The sequence below is a fragment of the Erpetoichthys calabaricus genome, chromosome 2 (genome assembly GCF_900747795.2).
Source record: "Erpetoichthys calabaricus chromosome 2, fErpCal1.3, whole genome shotgun sequence".
NCBI classification, from domain to species: domain Eukaryota; kingdom Metazoa; phylum Chordata; class Cladistia; order Polypteriformes; family Polypteridae; genus Erpetoichthys; species Erpetoichthys calabaricus.
Window position 1 is genome coordinate 41,229,780 of NC_041395.2, and position 26,459 is coordinate 41,256,238.

A 26,459-nucleotide genomic window follows, 5' to 3' on the forward strand; every position below is an offset into this window, starting at 1 on the left:
TACGATGGTATTAGATGAATGGTACAGGAGCTATAGTGACAGTACACCTCACATTTCCACAAATGATCTTGAAATGTCTACACTGTGAAGGGGGATCGAGTACCTTTTGCTTTATGGATATGACTTTCAAGTATTGTTTCTGTCACAGATCCAGTGACAAAGGGTGGTTTGTTATAATAAGTTTGTTATAATATTAAGTTTGGTGTCACTGTCTCTGTGCGAGTTGTTTTATGGATTCATTCACACGTGCAGGCCAAGTATGGCACACAGGGGCTAGGCTGCATTTAGAAACCACTAGTCTTACAGTCTGGAGACTGAGACAACTGCAAGTAGGCATTGTGCTATTCCTGTATTTTTGGAGGTGGGGTTGAGTCCTTTCCTGTCCTTGTTTGGAGACCAGAGAGAGAGCCTGAACATGGAGAAACCAGTATATAAGGCTTGGACTGCTGCCAAGACACTTGAAGCCAATGGATGGAAGATTATATCATCCGTCCGGAAAATCCTTTCAGCGCAGTGATGAAAATGACAAACTATACACAAAATGTTGTCATGGCTTCCTTTCATCTGTAATGCCGCATAAATCGTCAGTAAAGAAAGCTAAGTTATATCTTTTTTCTCTTATGTGATTCTTTTTCCACCATATCACTATGGGAGGGATATTGCCTTTTACATTATATCTATATAGTTTCTGGTTACTTAAAACGCCGCAATTCCAAAAGAGCATATTTCTGAAGAGCTAGTGCCTCTTAAGGAAACACTTACCTGTTGCATTTCTCGTTTTTCTTCTTTGTATAGATTATAGTTACAAAAGATTTTTTAAAAATTCAAAAAAATGGAGGCTGGTCTGTATTAAGGATGAAATTAATAATTTTTAAAATACTTATTTTGCTTGACATGTCAGTGAAACGAGTATGTTTGTGACGGGAAAAAGTAGCCATAAGGGTGGCAAATTTCTGAGGAGAACCCCAAGAGTATCCCTTCCACTCCATCAGGAAGAAGTGAAAGAGGAAGTCACTTCAGTTTGTCTTAAGCCAAACTCAAAAGCATTTGTAATGGCTCATTGTATTAGTGGCGAGGAAATATTGTATTATTGCTAGATGATTAATGTAATGGCATGATGCAGTATAAAAAGTCCCAACTGTACTTTTGTAAAATGTACCCTTTACCAGTTTAACCACCTTTACACCTACCTACCGTTTTACTATCTGTACCCTTGAGAACTGATTTTAAAGGGAATTAAGGGAACCCTTAATCATCACAGTCTAACACCAAGTCAGTTAAGCTTCATGGATATCAATGTGTCCAGTTAATTGACTTGGTGTTAGACTGTGACAATTAAGTGTTCCCTTAATTTTTGAGTAGTATATAGACTAAAACAATAATTATCTCAAAAGGCAATAATTTGCATGCCATTACTCTCTGTGAATAGTGGTGAGAAGAATAGTTTGATAAAGGACTTACTTAATATTTTTCTCCTTTTGTCTTTGTATAGGTATACCATAGAAGAGTTGTGAAAATTGTAAAAAATTAAAAGCTGGTAATGTATTCAGGATGAAATTAACAATTTAGAAAATAGCTTTTCTTATCAAAATGTCCATTGAGCAGTATGTGTGTTTGAAAGGAAAAGTAATCATGAGGAAATTAGTCAGTCCAGTTTTCCATCCAAAGAAGCTGAAACTTCAACAAGGTAGCCCCATAGCATAACTGCCATGTCTATTTTAGCTATGTAAAATAAGAGTGTATCACTTTCTACCCATCAGTCAGAAGTGGGCAAGAAGCAGCTTGAGTTTCTGTTACACTTGACTCAACAGTATTGTCATAGCTCATTGTTTTAGTGGTGAAATATTATGTGTATGTAAGATTAATAATTTTACATTAGTATGATGCAGGACAAAGATTCGCAACTGCAGCTGAGTAAAATTTACCCTTTACCAGCTTTACCACCTTTATGCTGATAAGACAATTGTAAAAAAAAAGCCACCTTTCATCCTATGATTTCACTTTATAATTTTTGCCAGCCTTCCATCATTTATATTTACTTTATAATTTTAACAACCTCCATCATCTCAAATTGTTTTTGTTTGCATAAGATAAAAAAAAAACTGCGGATTCAATCTTTCTTGTAGTTTGAAATCCACAATTTGGGAATCAGTCTAGTAGCCCTGCTGTGGACTGTTTCTAGTGGTCTTACATCCCCCTTGTCATTTGAGCACTTTGAAACAATGTAAAATGTTTTGGTGCTCATGTTACAGGACTATTACAAATTCTTAGGCTGTGCTTATGAGGCATGTTTTCTCACTCTAAAGATCACTTTCCCATTATGTATTCATAATGAATACTTTTACTTCCCACATTTAGTGTGGTGCCCTGCTCAAGGTTTGTTCCTGCCTTGCACCCTATGTTAGCTAGGATAGGCTCCAGCACCTGCTGCGACCCTGATCTGAACAAAGTGAGTTAGAAAATGACTAAAAGACATGTAGCACTTTTATTTACAATAAACGTCATTTGACATTAAAATAGCTCAAATTTGAAACTTGTCAAGTTTTTTTGCACTGATTTGGCTCACACTAGTGAAGCTGTTAGGCCACCTAGTTTTGTTTTACTTACAAATTTAATTATCTTGGTAAATACGTTTTAATCTAAATAATTTCAAATTGGCAGAGGCCCAAGCACTGAACCCATCCGGGCACCAATTTAGAAATTGGTTCTTCCATCATAATGAGGTGTTTTCTGTGTTTAGAGCCTCTTCTTCACCCAGTTGCAGAATATGCTCTCGATCTGAGCCTTTTGTACTTTAATATTGTGTGTACCTTATAAAAAGATTTTGAAAAATCAAGAAACAAAATTTAATTTATTGCTCTGTAATAAGAAGCTTTTGTTGTTTCTTCATAATGGTCTGAGTATTACAGAAGCACAATCGTCCATAATCTGAACCGATGTTTACTGTTTAATGCTGTTGAATTTATTACTGAGTTATACACCCATACTAGATATCTGTATTGATTTGTGATTGATTTAATGTATGATAAACTTACTGATTTTACAGTTAGTTGGGGTTAATGGCATTTCTGCCTTAAGGGGCAGTGGGACACAAAACCCAAAATTATTCTGCATAATGTATAATAAGCATCCCCATTAATTTACTACAGAAATGTTCATAACAACCCTCCACTTCGTCTACTTAGGAATTTGTTTTCTAAATTTTGTGCTGAGAAAAATACTGTTTTTTTGTATGAGAAATAGTTTTCTTGCTGGGTGCAGCAGGCCGGTTTCCAGCTCATGGGACTGGACCAGACAGTCCAGAAGTGTTTTAGGTTTACCCTTGGGTGTATGTTCATATTTGCAATATAGTATTACTCTTACTCTTGATATTAACAAGAGAACCACCTCTTTTTTGTTTTTTATTGCACATTTGCACTGTTGTGTTGAACTTTCCCAGTTAAGGCTATGCAGTGCAAGTCAGCTGTATTCTCATGGAATCATATCATGATCGATCCCAGGTCACACATTTTGCGCTGTAATAACTGCCAGTGACCAGCCATGAACTCACCATGTTTGTATTACAAAGGCCCCCAGAAACATTTTGGTACATTTTGCAGTCACGTATATATTGCCTGTAAGCAATGCAAAGCAGGACACTTTCTGATGATGTCAGCTGAGTTCCCTCACTCAGACTCCACATTACTGAGCAGCACCATTTCCACACCAGAGTAGTGGTAAAAAGATTCAATACCATTTACTCCATTAAAGGTAACCCAAGTAATTTGTAAAAAAGAAAGCAGTTAAGTATCAGGAATGCATCAAACACAAGATATTATGAGGATGGGGCTGAGTGGCATCTTGATCTTCACCTACCACTGAGGAGAACAACCTAATGATGTTACATTTGCAAAAGCCACCAAGGAAGCCTTAGTGCCTTCTTTGCATTTCATAGAAAAGAAGCCAGTAGTATAATGTCTTTGTTTCAAAGAAGTACAGAGTCCTGTTGTGGAAAGGACTGGTTTGTAGAAAACATTTTTTCAGTTTTGTTTCAATTTGGCAGTTCCTAGCCAATTGATTTTCCTGTGGAGTGTGTGGTTGCTTTTATGATTTGAAGTTATATTTAATTCTCATAACATCTTTTTGTGTTGTTTTTAAAATATTCTTACCTGTTGGATTTTTAAAGCTTGTAGAATCTATTATTAGTGCTGACGTTACTTTAGAATTTTTTTCTAAAAAGAAATTAGGATTATTTAGGGTTTCTATTTGTTTTGATGCAAGCACTGCTATTTTATCTTGGTTGCCACAACATTATTACATATGGAGATGCACTGTGTGATTTCATTACCGCACCAGTATAAAGTACACTGCTATGCACTTCAAAATTACGGATTCAAGATAAAATTTTCAATGTGAGTGGAATTCTTAGTTATAGACTCACTTTATGCCATAAAGAACAACGCCCATCTTAATAGTGCCAGAAACCACATGATCAAGGTGGAAAAGTTTTTAAAGTCTTGTTATTTGGACAAACAAGTCAAAAATTGCAATTTTAGCCCATAATATATATAATAATGAATACCTTGAAGGGTTCACAAATTTTCAAGCATGATTGCATAACTGCCATTAATAGTAAAGTCATCCAAAAGATTTAATTGTGTGAATGGTTGTAGATATTTAAGTATAGATCACATAATCAATTGATTTCCTTATTTCTTTACACGTAAATAATTAATTTCAATGGATCTTAATTTCAAAAGGAGGTCTTTAAAAGTACCACCTGAGACTTTTAACATTGATAGCATAAGAGCATAAGTCTAAAATCACAAATATAAAAGATATTTGTATATCACATAAAACAAAATCAAACTTTAACCATTTTTGGAAATAGATGACTTTTAGCTATATAAATTAACTAAATACCTAGAGTTCTCTGTCTCCTGGAGAGTTCAGGTTTTTTTTTAAATACAGTTTTTAACACTGTACAATTAATAAATATTTTTATAACACTACCATCTTGTTCAGTATTCACAGAATCGTACTTAAATGTATTTGTAAACAATTTTGTATCTTTTAATTTAGTTTAAATTCAGTAAACTGTTTGAAGTTTAAGACAACATTCCATTTCATGATTGCTCTTCCAATGATCCATCCTTCCATTATCCAACCCGCTATACCCAAACCACTGGGTCACAGGGGTCTGCTGGAACCTATTGGCCAAAGGACAAGAGACAGGACTGGTGAGAGAGCAAATAGGTACGGATAGGATGTAAAACAGTCATTACAAGGGTAGTATAAATCCTTTCTGAAAACTTTTGATTCCATGCCATTTTTTTACTAATCCCATTTCTCTGAAAACTTCAGATCTGTGTCAGATATGTGTGAAAAAATGAGAATTGAGCTGCAATTCTCGGTTTAAAAAATAAAAAATAAAGTTGTACACAGTGTTTCACGATGAGGCACCAGGCTCCAGTGATTTAATAATGGCGATGTTGCTATCAATATCACAGCAGAATTCATGAAAAGGAGTAACAATCTGAATAAACATACATGACATAAAATTCCCTAAAAAGTATTCTATAAAATTAAATGAAGATATAAAATAATCATTAAACATAATGACGTCAGTACTAATGGGGACTAGAGAAATCATTGACACTTTCCAGCAATTAACATTATTTTTATGTTGGTCCCAACAAAAATGCTACACAATGGGTGCTCTACTATATTTCAAATTTGCCTATCTCTCTGCTGAACTCATGAATATTCAAACAAATGCTTTATTTCAAGACCAAATTAAATTAAAGTCAAGCTCTTCATGACCTATTTGTGGCTTTAACATAATTCAGCTACAGCGCCAAATCCCAAATAGATTCATTGCACTTCACATCTCTCTCTTAAGTAACTATTTTCCTTTAAAAGACCAGCTTGCTATTGTTAGAGAACTTTGAATTCCCATACAACTTTGCAGGCTTTCCATTTTTCTAGGCTCCACTGCAGCTAGCTGGCTCATAGTGGTGGTGGTCATCCTGTGGCTAATGCAGTTTGTTAGTTCCATTGCATAGCCCTTCCTCTGAAGTTGTTGTCTCCAGCAACCACTTCCAACTTCTTAAATGGTGCAAAAACTATCTACAAAAATATTCCTGCAGAAAATAAAGCTCCCAAGAGCAAAGCTACCTTCAAAATTCTTGAATGGAAGACATTTGGAACAACCATAACATTCATGGAGCTGTCATCATCACTGCAACACACCAATGTGGGCTTATTATAGAGCACCCAGACAGATGCCTCTTCTCAGTAAAAGATACATAGAAGCTTGCAGTTTGCAATAAGCCAACTAAAAGAATCTCAGACTGTTGCAAACAAAATTCTGTGGTCCAAGATAAGCATTATGTCTGGAGGAAACCACCTGTACAATGGCATTCCAAAGATGAGCCATGGTTTGGGTAGCATCAAGCTGTGGGGTTGCTTTTCAGCAGCAAAAAACACTGGGAGAATAGACAGGGTTGAGGGAAAACTGAATAGAGCAAAGGACAGAGATATCCTTAATGACAACTTGCTCCAGAATGCTCTAGGCTTCTGATTGGGTTGAAGGTTTACCTGCCAATGACCCAAAGCACAAATCAAAGACAGTAAAGAAGTGGCTTAGAAATGACTCGGTGAATACCTCGAGTTGTGCAGCCAGAGTCAAGACTTGAACCCAATTAAACATCTCTGGAATGTACTGAAAATGTCTCTTCACCAATGGATATGTAGAAAAGAATGGCAAAAAAATGGCACATTCCAGGCTGTAATCACTGCCAAAGGTACTTCAACTAAGTCCCGAGTAAAGGGTTTGAATATTGTGTCAATGAGATAATTCAGCTTTTTATTTTTAATAATTTACAAATAGTTCAGAATTCTAACTTTTGCTTTGTCATTCTGGGGAGTATTGCTTAATGTGGTAGAAGAATGAACTAAAATGATTTTAACAAAAAGTTGCAACACATAACAATGCAAAAAAAATGGAATTTCTTGAATGCTTTCTGAATCAACCATACAGTACAGTATGTGGGTAGGGAAACCTCCTTGTGTGGAGATGCAGATATACTGTACTTCTTGCTGTTTTCCTTCACAGAGTTCCTGATCTGGTTTTCATCTTTAAAACTCTCTCTTTATAGCTGCTCTTCAACGCCTCTATAATCTGTGTCACTTCTTCTTTGCAATTTTACCACTAGCCTTGTTTTACACTGCTCTCCTGGGGTCATTGGCAACTCAATCTGCTCCATTAGTTTAAATTTTCTCTGGGGACCAGGTGCACATGCCATAGGAACTTATCAGATGGAGAAGTTGTGTTGAGATGCACAGGTTTCAATCTCTCAGCTGTCTTTCTTCCTGTAGTGATGCTGCAAGTGCCATTCCAGATCATTTTTCTCGACTTCAAGACTCTCCCAAACTCCTTGGAAGAGCCCATCAAGTCCAATTTGGTCCATGTGACACTCTGCACTTTGCTGAGTTGGATTATAAATGTTCTACCACTCTGACACCAATGTAGCTCTGAGGCTGAGTGCCAAATGGGTTTTTTGCTCTTTACATTGCTCTTTTGGGTAGCTTGCTAACCTTAAAAGGAACACTCCCTGTTGTTGCACAAGATGGGATCTTCATGCAAATTTGCAGATTGACTAGTTTTATAGACTCTTGCAGCTGGCTCTGAAGATGATCATTTGCATAATGGAAAGCCAGCTTATAGTAGTGGTGATGATCCTCAGTTTGATACAGCTTACCAGCATCATTGCAATAACAATAAAAGAACATCCTGAGACTCCATTGATTTTATCTCTTTAAATACTGCATATCATTATTTTAACAAGAGCCAGTGGCTATCAGATTGCTTAGTATATCTTTTTAATAAGCCCATAATTGTCTGAAATGGGAGAAGGTGAGTAAGGAGGACCAGGCAGAACAAGACACATCTTCTATTGAGCTTGCCACAATACTGATTCACTTGATGTACAGTATAGTAATCTGCTCTGTTGCTAGCACTGGTTGCATTTTGTCAATTCATTCTTACACTGCTGTTTTAAGAATATATGTTATTTTAAGATGTTGTTTGTAAATGGATGTTTTGCCAATTGCTTACTTTGATCACAGATTAAATATTTTCTTATTCTTATTATGCTGGAGTATCATTGTGGCCACCCATTTGTTTCATGCAACAACATGTGACATGCAACATTCATTTCTCAATGTTTTGTTTAGCTTAAAAAGGTACATTTTTTCTGTTTTTTTTTTTCAAAAATTAAACATACATTTTTGTGGCTGGCTTTGTCAAGGTCTGATGAGGGGGCCTATTGGGTATGGAGGACCCCTGCTTCATGCAGACTGTGGGGGCCTCCACTATGCCAGTGAGCATGAAATACAAGAATGAATTAATAACTGTGATAGTTGTAGGTGCTCAATTTTCTCTGCCTAGTTTTCTAATACAGAGTTATACAAAGCAGGTGTCTATCCCATATTAATATTTTCATGATCATAATAGTCAATAAAAAGAGAAAATTCTGAGTTTGATTTTTCTTTATAATTAAGAGATTTTTAAATCACATGAATATGTGTAAAATGCTTGTCAGTAACTAAATCTAAGACTTAAATGTCACTCATGCTTCAGCATAAGCAAAGGACATGAACACATCTTTGAAATCACTAAATATGTTTGACATTAAACAAGTATTCAGATGGAAGCATTGAATGGTTTATAACCCAGTATGAACAATCTGTTATGCATTTTGTAAACCTCTTTCTACTATTAAAGGTTACAGATAGCCACAGTTTATTTTAACAGAATCTGGTGCAAGTCAGAAGCAAACATTGATTGGGATGCCACTTCTGGTCCAGGACACAATCATATGAAGTCAATGGGTAAACCAGTTTAAAGACTAAATTAAAACCTTATATATGTTAAAGAAAACAAAGATTATCTAAGACAGACACAGGAGAACTTGTAAACTACAGCAAAAAAATACCTGGCATGAAATTTAAGAAAGAAAATGAGCCAACAATCATGGTTTCACCATGCATCCATTTTTGTTTAGATGAAATTGTGTAATTATCCATACTAAACACAGTATGTTGTTCTTAAGTCGTAGGTGTCTTAAGTCTTTTGGAAATATTTGGAACAATTTTTTAGGATAAAGATTTCCATCTTACTAGAATATTTCAGATAAAGCTCCGCTTTATAACCAGAAGCTTTATATTTCTTTTTCAGAAATTACTGAACTTAGATGAAGACTTGGTAAGAGTTTAAAGTATATTTTCAATTACTGTACATATTAATGTGTTGTTTTGTTATGTGTCCTAGTCTTTAACTATCTATGTTCAGTAGGCATGCTAAATATTTAACCACAATGTGTACATTTTCAGTTTTACAAAACAATGCACATAAAAAACTGGTGGTAAGAGTATTCGTTTTATTTTTGATCTGCACTTGCATTCTTTAATAATGTATAGTCTGAGGACTCTGTGCAATGAGTACTGACAAAAGAATAAAGACAAATGCCTTCAAAAAAGTGTGCTATATATATTAGAAGATAACTGAGACATCATTGAACAGCACTGAGGTATTCAGTAATTGAGTGGAATAGATACTAGTGGTTATAGATACTAGAAAACATTAGAACATTACAGACAGAAAAAGTGTGATGAGAACAGGCCATTCAGCCCAACAAGCTTGTCCATCCTATTCATCTGTATTGTCCAAAATAACATCAAGTCAAAATTTTGAGTTTTTTAAAGTCCTGATCTCCTTCACACTACATCGTAATTTATTCCATATTTCTATAATTATTTGCATAAAGAAAAACTTTCTAATATTTCTGTGAAATCTGCCCTTAACAACTTTCTAACTATACCCCATGTTCTTTAAAGTAATAACTGCTGTCAACTTCAGTAATTGCTTTCATAGCCTAAAATACGTGTCTCCTCTATTTCTCAGTTTACTTAAACTAAAAAAATTAAACTCCTTCAATCTCTCCTCAAAGCTCCCAGAATCAACCTTGTTGTTTGTCTCTGGACTTTCTCAAGTGCATCTGTGTCTTTTTTATAATTCCTTCACTTAAACTCCACTCATTATGAAATTTAACCAACAGCCTATTAGCTTTCTTGATTGCTTCTCTACACTGTCTAGATGTAGTGATGAGTCCACTATGACTCCTAGGTCCTTCTCTTAAGATGTACTTTTTAAATTTCAGACCTGCCATTTTGCAATTAAATGTAACATTTTTACTTCCAACATGAAATACTTTACATTTATTTGCGTGAAATTTCATCTGCCATATATCTGCCCAAGCCAGTAAGCTATTTAAGTCTGTTGTAACAATTTAGATAATTCTACATTATCTGTCCTACCACCTAGTTTGGTATCTCCTGCAGAATTAACCAACTTACTGTTTATATACCTGCCCGGATAGTTTATGCATATTAAAAAGAGCAGTGGCCCCAGCACCAATCACTGAGGGATGCCACTTTTAATATCACCCAATTCTGAAAAAACATTCTCCTCATTTTAACTATTGTTTCCTGTGTTTAAGCCAACTTTTTACCCACCTAAAGACTGCACCTTGAATTCCCACTTCTTATAGTTTGATCACTAACCTCTCATTTGGAACCTTATCAATAACATTCTGAAAATCTAGATAAATATATCATATGCACTTCTTTGACCATATTCTTTAGTTGCTTTATCACATAATTTCACCATATTAGTTATATAAGACTTTCCTCGTCTGAACCCAGTTTGAGTATTTCCTGTTCTAAATATGCATTGCTTGATCTTTTCCTTAATAATTACTTACAGCTATTTAGTTGTGATGCATATCAAGAATTTAAGGGCAGCTTGGCATTGCATGTTTGTATGTTTTAGTATGCAGTGGGTTCCCAGTAAAAAGCATCTTATTGAGTTTACTCAGTAGAAAGAGGCACAGGGAGACAAAATGATAAGTATAGAAATTAGTTAACCCAGCTGACCATCCAAAGAAACTAAAACTTCAACAAGGTAGCCCATAAACAGAACTGCTGTGAAAAATCAGAGGGTATTGCTTTCTCTCCATCAAGGCAGTAGTGGGCAAGTAGCAGCTTGAGCTTCTGTTAAGCTGAACTAAACAGTACAGTAATGGCTCATTGTTTTGGTGAAATACTGTATGTATGTGAGATGATTAATTTTATATTAGTATGATGCAGGATAAAGAGTCATGACTACAGTTTAGTAAAATTTACACTTTACCAGCTTTATGTTGAAGAGACAATTTTTATAGTAAAAGCTACCTTCTATCTTGTGTTTTCACTTAATAATTTTTGCCAGCTTTTCATCTGTAATCAGAATATTAAGTTTAATATGTCACTGTGCTCTGTGTAAATATTTGAAATCTACTTTTCCTTTCTAATTATATATGCAGCTAACACAAAGCCAGATTTAGCACATAGGAGTTCACCATATAAGAACTTCTAGGCAAGCTTTTTAAGACAAGACAAGTTAAGGACAAACTGTGAAAAGGGCATTGTACTATTTCTGTGTGTCAGAGTCAGCATGCCATTGGATCGTCTTTTCCTTGTATGAAATGGCATTATTTACCTAAGTGAGGTCTGCATATGGAGAATAGAGTATAAAGCCTTGGAACATTGTCTGGCACACCTTTGAAGCCGATGGACGGATGGGAGATACCGTCATCCGATCCTGAAAATCTTTCCAGTGCAGCAATGAAAATGGCAGACTCTATACATTGGGCTCCCACTACCCGAAAGGTCTTGCCATTGGCTTCCTTGTCTGTCACGTAAACCGTCATTAAAGAAAAATAAGTTATTTCTTCTATGTGATTTCTTACCGCAGTATCACTAAGGGAGGGGTATCTCCTTTTAATATTATATTTATATAGTTTCGGGTTATGTAACATGCCGCAATTACAAAATAACTGATTCCAACAAGGGAGCTAGTGCCCCCTGCTGGATAAACCATCCTATGTTTTTACTTTATAATTTTAACAACGTTCATCATGTCAAATTTTCTGAAAAGAATTCAGCTGCTTCATTCCCTCCTGTATTCTGCACCCAATGGTTTGCAAATCAGACTAGTAGCTCTAATCTGGATTTTCTGTAATGGTTTTATATTCCCCCTTATAATTTGAGCAACAAAACATCCACAATTATTTCAGAGTGCTCATAATAACAAGTCTATTACAACTTTCAAATCTTTCATTATGAAGCATACTTTCAGTCTTTAAAACTTCCTTACCCCACAACATGTCCATATTTAATATTTTTTTCTCACATAGGATACTTTTATTTAGATTCAACTTTTTTGACACTAATATTGATCAAAACTGAAACCTATTGAAGTTTTTTTAAACTTATTTTGCTGACAATAATATAAATGCTAAACCACCTAGTTTTGTTTCACCTACAGACTTAAGTATATTGTTTGAGACATTTTCTCTAAATTGTTTAAAGATAACAGAACCCTAAGCACTGAACCCATCAGGATCTCAATTTAAGACAACACCGTTGCTTAAGCACAGACTATAAACAAAATGTCTAAATGTCTTTGAAATTACTCAATGTATTTTTAATTCAATCAGCATTAAGTGGTTTATATCCCAGTATGAACAATCTGCTCTGCATTTCGTAAACCTGTTTCTATTACTAAATGTTTGCAGATAGCCACAGAATCAAGTGCAAGTCAGGAGGAAACCTTGAATGGGGTGCTACTTCTGGCCTATTATAAGACACTGTCACGCACAATCATAAGAACATACGACATTTGACAAATAAGAAGAGATCATTCAGTTCATCAAGCTCGTTTGTGTAGCTACTAGCTAAGCTGCCCAACTATCTCATCCAGATTGTTCTTAAAGGTTGTCAACATTTCTGATTCAGCTACATGTGTTATTAGTTTGTTCTAGATTACCACAACTCTTTGTATCAAGAAATATTTCCTGACTTGTCTCCTAAATGCACTTCCCCTTAAATTCCACTGATGTTCTCAAGTATGTTGCTATTTAGTTGAAAGAGTTTTCCTGGATATACTTTATCAGTGCCTCTGTGGATTCTGAAGACCTGGATTAGGTCCTCATTCAGTCTGCTCTGTCCAAGACTAAAGAGTGTAATGGAAGGCCAGGGCCATTACCTAACCAGGATGACAGCTCTGTGGAAGGACTGATTGAGAGAGCACGTTTGGAGCATTATCTTCCTTGAGATGCTAGAGGGCAGCCCCCCTGGGTTGCTGTAGTACCACAGATTTCTGCAGGGCATGCTGGGTGTTGGACCTGAAGCCCTGTTGGGTTCCATGGGCACTGCCAGGGGGTGCTGCAGAAACAGTGGAGCCCTTTCTGGCAGCGTTTCCGCTACACCTGAAAATGCTGCCAGAAGAAGGTCAGCAAACACCTGGAGCACTTTCAGTGCTCTGTCACAGGGGGTCAGAACCAGAGCCAAGAGGAGGCAGAGCTGGGAGGAAGAAGGGTGAAGCTTGGAGGAGGAGTGGAGGCAACCGAGAGAAAGAGACAAGAAGAGAAAATGAATGTGCTGCTGGTGCTTGGACTGTGCTGTGTTGTGTCTGGGGTTTGGGGAGCCGTATTCCTCCTGGTGGTCCACAACAGGTTTAATTTTCTGTGTCTGACAGAGTAGGATATGACCTTATTTAGAATTAGAAAGCCTTTATTGTCATGGTACCAGTACAATGAAATTGTAAAAGCAAATGGTGCAAGTGCAAGTACAACAAACAACGAAAAACAAATAACATCAAAGGCACACGTCTTAAAACAAATACATACCATACATAAATAAGTAAGGCACATAAATTCTTATTCACTATTGTAATAATCATACATACTGGAAAAAAAGGAAAAACAATTATAACAGTTCTATGAATTTTTAAAATTAAAAATTCTGATGGCCCATTGGTAAAAACTAGTCTTTTTGTTCTACTTTTAATGTTCTTGTACTGTCTGCCAATGGGCAGTAGTGTGAATAATGAGTGGCCAGGATGGGAAGGGTCTTTATTGATTTTCATGGCTCTGCAAAGGATTGGGCACTGGAAATATCTTCCAGGGAGGGCAGAGATGTCAATGATTTTCTCTGTTATGGATATTACCCTCTGAAGAGAGTTTCTGTCTTCTGTTGTGCAGCTAGCATACCGTGTTGAAATACGGAATGCTAAAACACTCTTAATGGTTGAGCAGTAGAAGGCCAGCAGCAACTTCCCCTTCATTACCACATTCTGGAGAAGTTTCAGGAAATGCAGTCTCTGCTGGGACTTTTTGACCACCACCAATTCTCAGGAACTTAAAGGAGGTGACCGTCTCCACCAGGTCCCCATTGATGTAGAGTGGGACTAGCTCTGCTTTGTGCCTTCTGAAGTCAATGACCATCTCTTAATTTTTGCAGGTGTTGAGTGAGAGATTGTTCCTGGAGCACCACACTGACAGCTTCTGCACCTCGTCCTTGTATACTCACTCATTGTCACCGGTTATGAAACCTACAATGGTAGGTTGATGATAGTATTTTTGGAGTAATTAGATGTACAGTCGTAAGTGTACAACAACAACAACATTTATTTGTATAGCACATTTTCATACAAACAATGTAGCTCAAAGTGCTTTACATGATGAAGAAAGAGAAAAAAGACAAAATAAATAATTAAAATTAGGGAACACTAATTAACATAGAATAAAAGTAAGGTCCGATGGCCAGGGAGGACCAGAACAAACAAAAAAAAAAAAAACTCCAGACGGCTGGAGAAAAAAAATTAAATCTGCAGGGGTTCCAGGCCACGAGACCACCCAGCCTCCTCTAGGCATTCTACCTAACGTAAATGACCTCAATCAGTCCTCATTGTATTCAAGGTTCTTGTGGAAGGATTTGATGATGACGGTCATGTGGACTTCTGGCCTTCCATCCATCAATGTTGGGACATCACGGTGCTTTGATCAGGTGGTGGTGGCACAGATTGCCACCACAGAAAACCGGAAAAAGAATAGAAGAGAAAGTAGGGGTTAGTATGGATTTTAGAGCCACCGTGAATAATAATGATAATTAATTGAATATACAGAGCATCACGATTTAATTAAGATGAAGCTATGAGAAAGCCATGTTAAAGTAATGTGTTTTCAGCAGTGTTTTAAAGTGCTCCACTGTATTAGCCTGACAAATTCCTATTGGCAAGCTATTCCAGATTTTAGGTGCATAACAGCAGAAGGCCGCCTCACCACTTCTTTTAAGTTTAGCTCTTGGAATTCTAAGCAGACACTCATTTGTAAACCATAAGCAGTATTTTAAAGTCAATTCTAAATGACACACAGGTAGCCAGTGTAGTGGCATCAAAACTGGGGTGATGTGCTCAGATTTTCGTTTCCGAGTTAAGATTCTAGCAGCTGCACTCTGCACTAGTTGATGTCTTTTTTGGGTAGTCCTGAGAGGAGTGCGTTACAGTAGTCTAACCGACTGAAAACAAAAGCATGAACTAATTTTTCATCACCTTGCAATGTTATAAGAGGTCTAACTTTTGCTATATTTCTTAAGTGAAAAAATGCTGTCCTAGTGATCTGATTAATATGTAATTTAAAATTCAGGTCAGAGTCAATGGTTACCCCTAAATTTTTTACCTCCGTCTTGACTTTTAATCCTAATGCGTCAAGTTTATTTCTAATAACCTCAATATATCCATTTTTGTCAATCACTAAAATTTCTGTTTTCTCTTTATTTAGTTTGAGAAAATTACTACTCATCCATTCGGAAACACAAGTGAGACATTGTGTCAGTGAATCAAGAGAGTCAGGGTCATCAGGCGCTATTGATAAATACAGCTGTGAGTCATTGACATAGCTGTGGTACCTCATGTTATGCCTTGAGATAATCTGACCTAACGGAAGCATGTAAATCAAAACGAGCAGTGGACCCAGGGTAGATCCTTGTGGAACACGATATAGAATATCATGTGTCTTTGAGTTATAATTACCACAACTAACAAAGAATTTTCTACCTGCCAGGTAGGATTCAAACCAATTTAAGACCCTGCCAGAGAGGCCCACCCTAAGGCGATTTCTAAGAATATTGTGATCAATGGTGTTAAATGCGGCACTCAGAACTAAGAGGATGAGAACAGATAAATGGCCACTGTCTGCATTTACCCACAAGTCATTTACTACTTTAACGAGTGCAGTTTCTGTACTGTTTTTTTCTGAAAAACCGACTGAAACTTATCAAGAATAGCTTGTTTATTGAGGTGGTCATTAAGCTGCACAATGACTGCCTTTTCAAGAATTTTACTTAAGAAAGGCAGGTTAGAAATAGGTATAACATTTTCAAAAGCAGAGGAGTCAAGATTATTTTTCTTCAGCAGGGGTTTAACTACAGCAGTCTTAAGACAGTCTGGGAAGACCCCCGTATCTAATGACGAGTTTACTATGTCAAGAATACTATCTATTAGCACGCCCGATACTCCTTTGAAAAAAATTGTTGGTATTGGGTCAAGGACGCAGATTTCTCAGTTGAGAAATTATTTTATATAAATCAGGTAAATCTATCCTGGTGAAAGAATTTAATTTGTTTATAATAGAGTACTGGAGTTTAAGTGGATCAGTATTGGGGAGATGTACTATATTATTTCTAATATTAATTTTTTGATTAAAAAATACAGGGTATAGGGAAGTGTGGGCCCAGCACTATGAGATCCTCCTGTTCGCTCTGCTCTGCACAGATTCAAATGCTGCTATGCCATTCTTGTAGTGTGGTGACCAGAACTGCACACAATACACCAGATGCGGTCTCACTAGTACAAAATATAATTTAATTATAAGGTCCCTTGATTTATATTCAACAGTTTTTAAAATATAACCGAGCATTTTAATTACCTAATAATTGTGCATGCACATTGCTTAGGTAATAAAAATGCTGTATCAGCAAAATCCCTAGCTGCTTTTCAAAGCTTGCTTCTTGTAGGACAATGTCTTACATCTTTTATTTATCATTAATGATCCTTTTGCCCATATGTAGCACTTTTCTACATTAAACTACCTTTTACAGGTGTTCACGCAGTTCTGAAGGTTGCACAGGTCTTTTTGAATTCTTTTTACTGTCTCCTCAGTGTCTGACATTCTTCCAATTTTAGTGTCATCTGTGAATTTCACAAGTTTGCTATCCATGTTAGGATCATTGTCATTAATCTAAATCAGAAAAAGTAATGGTCCAGGACAGACCTCTGAGAGACTCCAGTGATGACTTCATTCCACATGGAGCATTCTCCTGTTATCTACAGTCTTTGTCTGTTGTTGGTTAAACAACCAACCAATCACTTTTGCTCACACAATGTAGCTAGTAAAATGATTTTCTGAATTAGAGACAATTTCATAGACAGTAAGCTTTTCCGCATATCAATGTATCTTATTTTTCCAGCCTTTCATAAAATGTGTATGTCAATTTTTGCTGCAGTACTGGGTCTTGTTGTCACGCTTGCCTATCCAGATATCTTAGAGAAAGGTAATACTTGTTAGTCATTTTAAATAGTCAAAATTATGGGTCATAAATACACAGAAATAGTTTTGCTACTTAACTGAATCTGTTGTGACTGTCTTCTGTTTGTAGTTTTCCATTCAGATTGCAATGACACCATTTTGAGACATTATTAAATGTTATTAAATGCTCATTTACACCATTGAAAACTATACTGAACAGTTCCTGTGGATTAGTGTTTTCTAATAAAACATTACACTTTTGTACATATCTTTTAATTAATTACACTTCATTTTGAAGGTGTTCTTTGCAAAGACAAATACCCCTGGTGCATATTTTTTTGCTGATGACATTGGGTTATGTAGCGCCAGAAAAGAGGAAGTGAAGAGGAAGTTGGAAAAACGGAGACGGACTTTAGAAGAGAAAGGGTTGAAGATAAATAGGAAGAAGACAGAATATCTGATGTTTATTGATGACCAGGATTAGGAAGTTAGCATACTGGGAGATCTATTGAAAAGAGTTGATACATTTAAATATCTGGGATCAGTGGTGGCCTGGAAAACTAGTTGCAGAGATAACCCATATAATGCAGTGTGGATGGGACAATTGGAAAGAAGAAGTATTGTATAATTGAAGAATTAATGCATAGGTTAAAGGAAAGGTTTTTAAGACCAGCAATGATGTTTGGAGCTGAGACATGGGCAATAAAGGGAGCACAGGAGAAAAGTTAGATGTGGCAGAAATGAGGATATTGAGATGGATGTGTGGAGTTCCAAAAAGAAATAGAATAAGAAATAAGACAATCAGTGGTGCAAGAAAAGTGGAATAGATATCTAAGAAAGTACAGGAAAGTGGTTTGAAGTGGTATGGACAAAGTGATGACAAGAGGAGACAATGAATAGGTGGGCAAAAGAGTGATGTGAATGGAAGTAAAGAGGAAGAGAAAGTGAGGAAGGCCAAAGCAGATGTGGATGGATAAAGTAAAAGAAGATCGGAAAGAAAAGGACTTGACTGGCAAGGAGGTGCAGAAGACTGATCCAGCACATCGGCCCCAAATAGAAGTGGGAAAAAATGAAGAGGAAGAAGTAGAGGTTGTTTGCAAAATGCATCAGCTAACAAAGCAATTATAAATGGTAATAAAAAGGCATAAGACCATTTTGAGTATTGGCTCCCGTAAATGGCATTGTGCCTTCCTGTCATAGTATTTTTTCTTAAAAACTCTTCTTAAATGTATGATCATCTAGAATATTGTGTGCAGATTTGGTCTCCATATTACAAAAAAAAGACATAGCAATTCCATACTCTATTACCCTTGATGAGCTTTCTCTTTTTGAGTTACCAATACTCTTGTTGAGCTTCCTTTATCTTCCTAGCATTTCATGTGGCTTTGGTGCATAGCACCACCACTGTATACTGGAAAAAAAACTAAAGAAAAAACACAATAGTAGTGATTAGTGATCAGCAAATAAAACAGCAAAATACAATAACATTTTGTGATAAAAGCTGATCTCTACCTCCTTCAACTATGAGGGAATGCTAGTGATAAAACTCATTTTCTGAGGGATCAAGAAAAGGCCAGATTATATAAGGTGTGCTTTTTGCAATTTTTTGCAATGTTCAGCTGTACTGATATGGTGTATCTCTAATGGTAATGTATTTTAGAACCAGAAAGCTGCATTACCAGTTCTTTTATTCTTAACTCTCGGAATACCAAGCAGGCCAGTGTTACAGGATCTAAGATTACAAATAGAAACATTGGGGAACAAGCAGTGAAAAATATATAGAGCTGCTAGATTGTTTAGAGCCTTATACAGTATACAATTAAGAGTATATTAAATTAAATCTTGAAGGACGCAGGCACCCAGTGTAATGATGCTAAGACTGGGGATTTACAGTATGCTCAGATTTGTTGCAATGTTTTAGATTAAGTGTATAAAGTTATATCTTTTTTCAAGCAATTCTGTAACAGTGTATTCAAATAATATGAAATGGAGTTCTCAACCTTTTGTCTTAACAAATCATCCCAAGGAATTTAAATGTTTCAAAGTACCACCTTTTTACAGTATCTTACATTGCTAAATAGTGAACTCCCATAAGGTACAATTAAAGGTGATATTTCTAAATATGCACAAAACTGTTGTGTTTTTGGGTTTAACCAAGATATTTCTAGTAGTTTTATGCCTGTGTGCGTGCCTTAAAATTTTTCTTACGTACACCTACATTTTTTTTATTCATTTAACACTAGAATTACCAGAGTCTACAAAAAAACTCATAGATCCAGCCCACCTTAAATCCGTTCGCACCTCTCCGCCAGCGTTCTTTGTCCTCTAAATGTGCTGTTAAGACAAGCTGCAAGCAGCCGGCTATTCCATCCCCCCTCCGACTTAGAATGTGCACGGACTTCTCCCCCCCGAGCAGTCATGAGTCGAGGTAATTCTTGGTAGCGAAAACAAATCAGATCGCTTTCTGCTACCAAGATTCTACCAAGAATTAAAAGCTCGGGCCAATCGCAGCCCGTATCGTCTACCAAGAATTGGCCAATGACGGCTCGTATTGGCTACCAAAAATAAGGAAGGGCGGGCCAGCATGTTGTTAATTATTGTTATTCTGCAAAAGTTTTGTTCAAGTTCACTTTAGAGTCAGATATTCTTTCTGAATAAATTCCATCAGGCAATGTAAGTAAAATAAAGTACTTTCTTTAAAAAAAAAACAATCAAAGTCTGTTAGTTTTACTTAACATATAAGATATAAGATATACGCAACTATCTATCTAAAAATGTTATTCACGAGTCTTGGTTTGTGGAGATAAATAACCTTAATTTTAAAATATATACTTAATGTTATAAAAGTTAAATAAATGTATTAGATTTTGTCGTTTTACCACTTTTTGGAATAATATTACAGCCATATATGACTTTTTTTTTATCTGTTAGTCTTATGAATGGATTTATATATTTACATTTGTGTACTCATTTCTTTGATTTTTTTTTTAATTCTTGAAGATACAATAATGTACAAATACAATAAAATTGGTGAATTGCTTAATCACAGTTTTATTTTACAGTGAGTTTTAAAAAGTAATGATAATAAGTGCTGTATAATTATAAAAATATAAACCACTGCACATGACAACGTTTTTTTTCTTGACTTCATCTTTGCAAATATTTTCAGCTGAAAAGATGTATGAAGCAGGTGTACATATTTACTACAGAAGACCCCAGGACAGTATTGTGTCTGGTATATAAAGACCAATCTTAAGTAATTACTACAGTAAAAATGTGTGTGTTTATATGTATGTGTATATATATATATATATATATATGTATGTATGTGTATATATATATATATATATATATGTATGTATATATATATATATATATATATATATATATATATATATATATACATATTCACGGCATTCGAAATCTGTGTCACAATTTGATTGTATGGGTGGTTACCTACCAGGTAACGCTTGTGGTTGGCCAACAATCTGCTAACATCCGCCACAGTGCCCTCAGTTTGTGAGGAGCAGATCATAGAATGGTTGAAATAGTTTACTGTGAAATAAATGCAAAGAGTACACGACACGTGTTTCGCCCTCATTCTGGGCTCATCAGGTGTACACACTCCACTCCCTCTTGGGAATCGAACCTCGGACGTCAGCGCCAGAGGCGATGCCCCTAACGTTGCGCCACGGCGTGTGGTTCGTTTATTTGACAGCATGTAGATCGGGGTAATTACATTCATGGCATTCGAAGTCTGTGTCACAATCTGATTGTATGGGTGGTTACCTACCAGGTAACGCTTGTGGTTGGCCAGCAATCTGCTAACATCCGCCACAGTGCCCTCAGTTTGTGAGGAGCAGATCATAGAATGGTTGAAATAGTTTACTGTCAAATAAATGCAAAGAGTACACGACACGTGTTTCGCCCTCATTCTGGGCTCATCAGGTGTACACACTCCACTGCACTCCCTCTCAGGAATCGAACCTCAGACGTCAGTGTCGATGCCCCTAACGTTGCGCCACAGCGTGTGGTTCGTTTATTTGACAGCATGTAGATCGGGGTAATTACATTCATGGCATTCGAAGTCTGTGTCACAATCTGATTGTATGGGTGGTTACCTACCAGGTAACGCTTGTGGTTGGCCAACGATCTGCTAACATCCGCCACGGTGCCCTCAGTTTGTGAAGAGCAGATCATAGAATGGTTGAAATAGTTTACTGTCAAATAAATGCAAAGAGTACACGACACGTATTTCACCCTCATTCTGGGCTCATCAGGTGTACACACTCCACTGCACTCCCTCTCGGGAATCGAACCTCGGCTACATGCTGTCAAATAAACGAACCACACGCCGTGGCGCAACGTTAGGGGACATCCGAGGTTCGATTCCCGAGAGGGAGTGCAGTGGAGTGTGTACACCTGATGAGCCCAGAATAAGGGCGAAACACGTGTCGTGTACTCTTTGCATTTATTTGACAGTAAACTATTTCAACCATATATATATATATATATATATATATATATATATATGTATATTATATGTTTATATATCTGCGGTGGGTTGGCACCCTGCCCGGGATTGTTTCCTGCCTTGTGCCCTGTGTTGGCTGGGATTGGCTCCAGCAGACCCCCGTGACTCTGTGTTCGGATTCAGCGGGTTGGATTATGGATGGATGGATGTTTATATATAATATAACAAGTGACTGGTATGTTATGATTTTTTTTTATACTCCTCACTAATTTCACAAATTGTTCACATCTATTCTAATACAGAACTATAATACTATTATTAAAATTATTAATATATAATATTATGATTTTCTTTTTTTAATAATATAAAACTGCTATAACATACAGTATATCAAATACTGTATGAAATTCAAGAAATGCAAAGGTTGTGTAGCATATGCCGACCAGTTCATTGATTAGGCAGAACTCCAGCTTCGGAGTCTGTATTTTCCTGATCTTGTGTGAATAAATATTCTCAGGATTCATAACAGGTACATATACAATCCTTCTGCCTACTTCACCTAAAATGTAGAGCCAGACCTAAAAATGGCCAAGATTTTGTCAGTTTAACTTTATGTAATTAAATATTTTAAAAATGATTGTATGTAGATGGAGCCAAACTTCAGGAAGAAGGCAGATGGAAGTCTCAACTTATCTGATTCCTTTGGAAGCACAAAAAGTGAAGAAGGAGAACCAGAAGAGGCCATGGTCTAGACCTCTCTCACCAGATAAGGTCCTGGAGTCTGCAAGAACAGCCGTTGTAAGACATGGCCAGGACTCAAATAACAGATCGAATATTTTGGGTCAACATGAAATGCAGTTTGGCATCTTCAGAGGCCAGACACTCAAGTGGGTAACAGAGAATGCCTTGGGATACGCTGGGTATCTTGTGTCATCTATGATGAAAGAATCATCAGAGGTAAAAGACTCCAAAAACCACCATTTTAATAAGGCAGCCTTTAGGGAATATATGGAGCTTTTTCCCGAGGGCCAGAAGGCTATTCACATTATGGCCTGTGCTAACACCTCTACTGTTCTGCCCTCCACCTCCTCTGCTGCTGCAGCATCCTCCAGGTCTCATCCCTCTACTACCCCAGCATCAACCACCTTTCAATTCTCCTCTACTGCCCTAGCATCCTCCAGCTCTCATCCCTCCTGTAGTGCCTTGCCCTCTTCCAACTTGCAGCCCCAGCAGCAGCTCCCCAGCTCTGCACCTGTTCCCAAAGTGACCTCTCTGCGTTCCCTTTTGGTTGGGAAGTTACAGCACCCTATGAGAGTAGATAAAAGTGTCAAAAGGGTCTTGTTTGAAAAGAAGACACAACCTGGTAATTGAGTCATAAATTTGTAATATATATATATATATATATATATATATATAATATGTGTGTGTGTGTGTGTTTAAAATGTACTTTTATCTTTAATTTTCAGTCTTTCTGCATTTGGTATTGTTTTGACATATTTATTGCTTATTGCATATTTTTCAGTCCTGGATGCTGTGGTAAGCTCTGTTTCGGCCCCTGAACAGACAGCTGAGCTAGAAGACAGTGAATTGCTCGCAGAGGTCGAACAGTTAGAGTCACAGCCAACCAGTAAGTATATTTCATGCAGGTCTTTTAGTGATGTTCGTAAACATTGAATCAAGTTTCACCATACATTTCAGCCTTTGGTTTAAATTGGTTAGTGCTGCAGGGTACTGATTACATTTCTATAAGTACATGGCTCTGTAGTACATTTGAACTCTAACTATTCTTAATAATGATTAAAATAAATTTGCCTTGCCTAAGTTAATATATTGTTCTTTATCAGTGCTTTTCCTTATTATTCTCCCTGTTATTTTCAAAAACATAACTGTGCTCATTTGTATTGTTTTAAAGCTGCACCTGCCAAATGTGCTGTAAAGATTCATATACTGTAAATTTTATTCCTAGAATTCTCTCTTTTTTTTCTGCCTCCCAGGGTGACGTATTTGTCTTCTAGCAGGCTGGACACGCACTTTGCCTCTGGACGATCAAATCTGGATTTCAAAGGCCCTTTTCAAGTGGTCAGCATATGGTCATCCAGAGCTGGATTACACAAAGCTTGATAGGATGTGGTGGAGCCCACCTCAGCCACCCTTCCTCACCAGTGCTGGCTTGCCAAAAACAGAGTGCTACTTTGGTCATCGGTTGGTACTCTGGATGCTCTGGAAGGTGAAGCTCACTTGTCCACATCCAGACTGTGTGAAGGAGGAGCTTACATCAGCAGGCCTGCATCAGAAGATTCGCCAGGTGTTAGATGTGGACAGCTCTTACTTCATTGCCTCAGAGTACCTGGCATGCAAAAAATGCAAGAGGAAAGTCATTAGTTGGAGCCACAATGTTGTGTCATAGCTGGACATTAGCCACAGGCTCCAGTCCCCTTGCATCCTCACATCCAGGTTGGCATGTGACATGTGGGTGATTTGTCTGTTGCGTCAAAGAGGTCTGGGCAATAGTAGCAGCCAAATTAAAAAAAAGCTGGAAGAGGAGCATGCAGAGTTGTGGCTAGGGAAAAACATTCAGTACCTGGCAGACTGCAAGGGCTTTTCAACTGCTGTCTCCACTGGTCTGTCAAACCCAGTGACCTTTAAGAACCCACCTGACATGCTCCCTGTCCCAAAGCACGGCTGGCTGATGCAGGTATATGCCCAGGATGTGCTAAGTAGACTGGATGAGATTAAACCACTATCACCTCACATTTTTGGATGTGTGCTAAAAGTAGATCCTACCAAGAAGGTCTCAAAGAAGCTTGCAGGTCACGGGGCTGGGACTGCTTCCTGGGCGACAAATGTTGGCAACGAGTATGGGCGGATTATAATGTCTGTCCTCACAGCAAGTGAAGGCTTTGGTCTTGGACTGATGGTTGATGGAATAATAAAGAGGTTCAGGGATGCTGGAGTGCCTCCTCCTGAAGTGCTGTATGTTGATAGAGACTGCTGTGGGTCCACCCTTCTGAGACGGATGTTTGAAGAGTGGAAGGACTTGCAGATCAAGCTTGATATATGGCATTTCACGAGGAGGATTGCTGTTGGTTGTACAACTGATTCGCATCCTCTGTATGCAACCTTCATGAACCGCCTCAGCCACTGCATCTTCATGTGGGACCAGGAAGAGTTGCACAGACTTAAGGAGGCCAAGCAAGCAAAGCTGGAAAGTCAGCTAGTCCGGTTTTCACATGCAGATGTGATGCGTCGACTTAGCAGAAATGAGTTGGCTCTGCACTGTAAAAGAAAGACCCGCAGTGCAGAAGACATTCAGGACCTGGTCACTAAATTAATTGAGGCTTTTGATGGTGAGAGGGGCCACAACACTCTCGGAGTACCTCTCATTAATTCCGGAAGGATAGGTGAGATATGGAGGTCACAAAAAAAGCAGATTGTCTGCATTCAGGATCCTCCTGGTGTGCAGCTGTATGTGCAGACTGGGACTTTGGTAAAGGGAGGTTATCGCCTGCCAACCTACAGATGTGCAAGAGGTTCTACTTCACTGGAATCCTTCCACTTACATATGAACAGGTTCATCCCAGGTAAATACACAAGTGTCTCTCAGGGCACTGTACAGGCAAACAGTCCTTTATAAGCTGTGTGTAATGCTAAGATGTTTTATCATCGCAGTTACCTTTGATAGATGCAGTAGTATAAAAAAATGTCCATTTATTTTTCAGGAACACTTGCAAGTGACACATTTTTCCAGGCTTACCTTATAGATGGCTTGGCCAGATGGAATGAGGACAGGGCTGTCGCTGCCACTTCAGAGGGGAATAAAGAGCCACACTCCTACAGTGGCCTTCTCCGCCATGCAGCCAACACTCTTGCGGAGGAAGGAGCTTGGTAACCTTATTACTCAATACCACGCAAATACAGGGATAACTTTTGTTCACTCATTACTGGATATATTTAAATTAAGGTGGAGTTAACTGAAATATAGTTGTTATTTTAAATGCTGTTAATATTGTAATGTCAAGTCTCTGTTATTGGCTTGTTTTATTGTTTCAGATGAGCTTAGAGGAGTGGAGTATCTGTACAACCAGACAGGCAAAATCCACTATAAGGCAACAATAACTGAGCTAGAGGATAATGACATCCACGTGGAGGAGGATGATGATGATGATGAGGGCTTTGTGGAGCCTGAGGCCTTTCAGGACCTCACTGTTCCCACAATGGATATCACAAGACCTCCATGTGCTGCCTCCACAGCCACATCATCTGCAACTCCATCTGCAGTGCCCTTATCCTCTCCTTCAAGGACAGGAGCAGAACATGTGGAGAGCGGTCAAGACACCTGGCACTTAGTGTACCTATTTTGACGAACAGTACGTTTTTTGTTGAACCTTTCTAAAACACCAAAATTTGGCATGATATCAGTGAATGTTTTTCATATGCAGAACATTAAATGTTGTGTTGACCTTGCCCAAATATTCTGCTTTCATTTTTCTTTTAGCTCAAATAAATGATGCACGGCGGCATGGTGGCACAGTGGG

General features: G+C 37.5%; 2 protein-coding genes across 2 annotated transcripts in view; both read left to right on the forward strand.

Moving 5' to 3' along the window:
- The window catches only part of LOC114643436 (E3 ubiquitin-protein ligase TRIM39-like), a 303,199-nt gene that overhangs the window by 176,917 nt on the left and 99,823 nt on the right, over positions 1-26,459 (forward strand). The window lies entirely within an intron of this gene.
- LOC127526556 (gastrula zinc finger protein XlCGF57.1-like) overlaps positions 1-26,459 on the forward strand; it is a 78,029-nt gene that overhangs the window by 9,644 nt on the left and 41,926 nt on the right. The window lies entirely within an intron of this gene.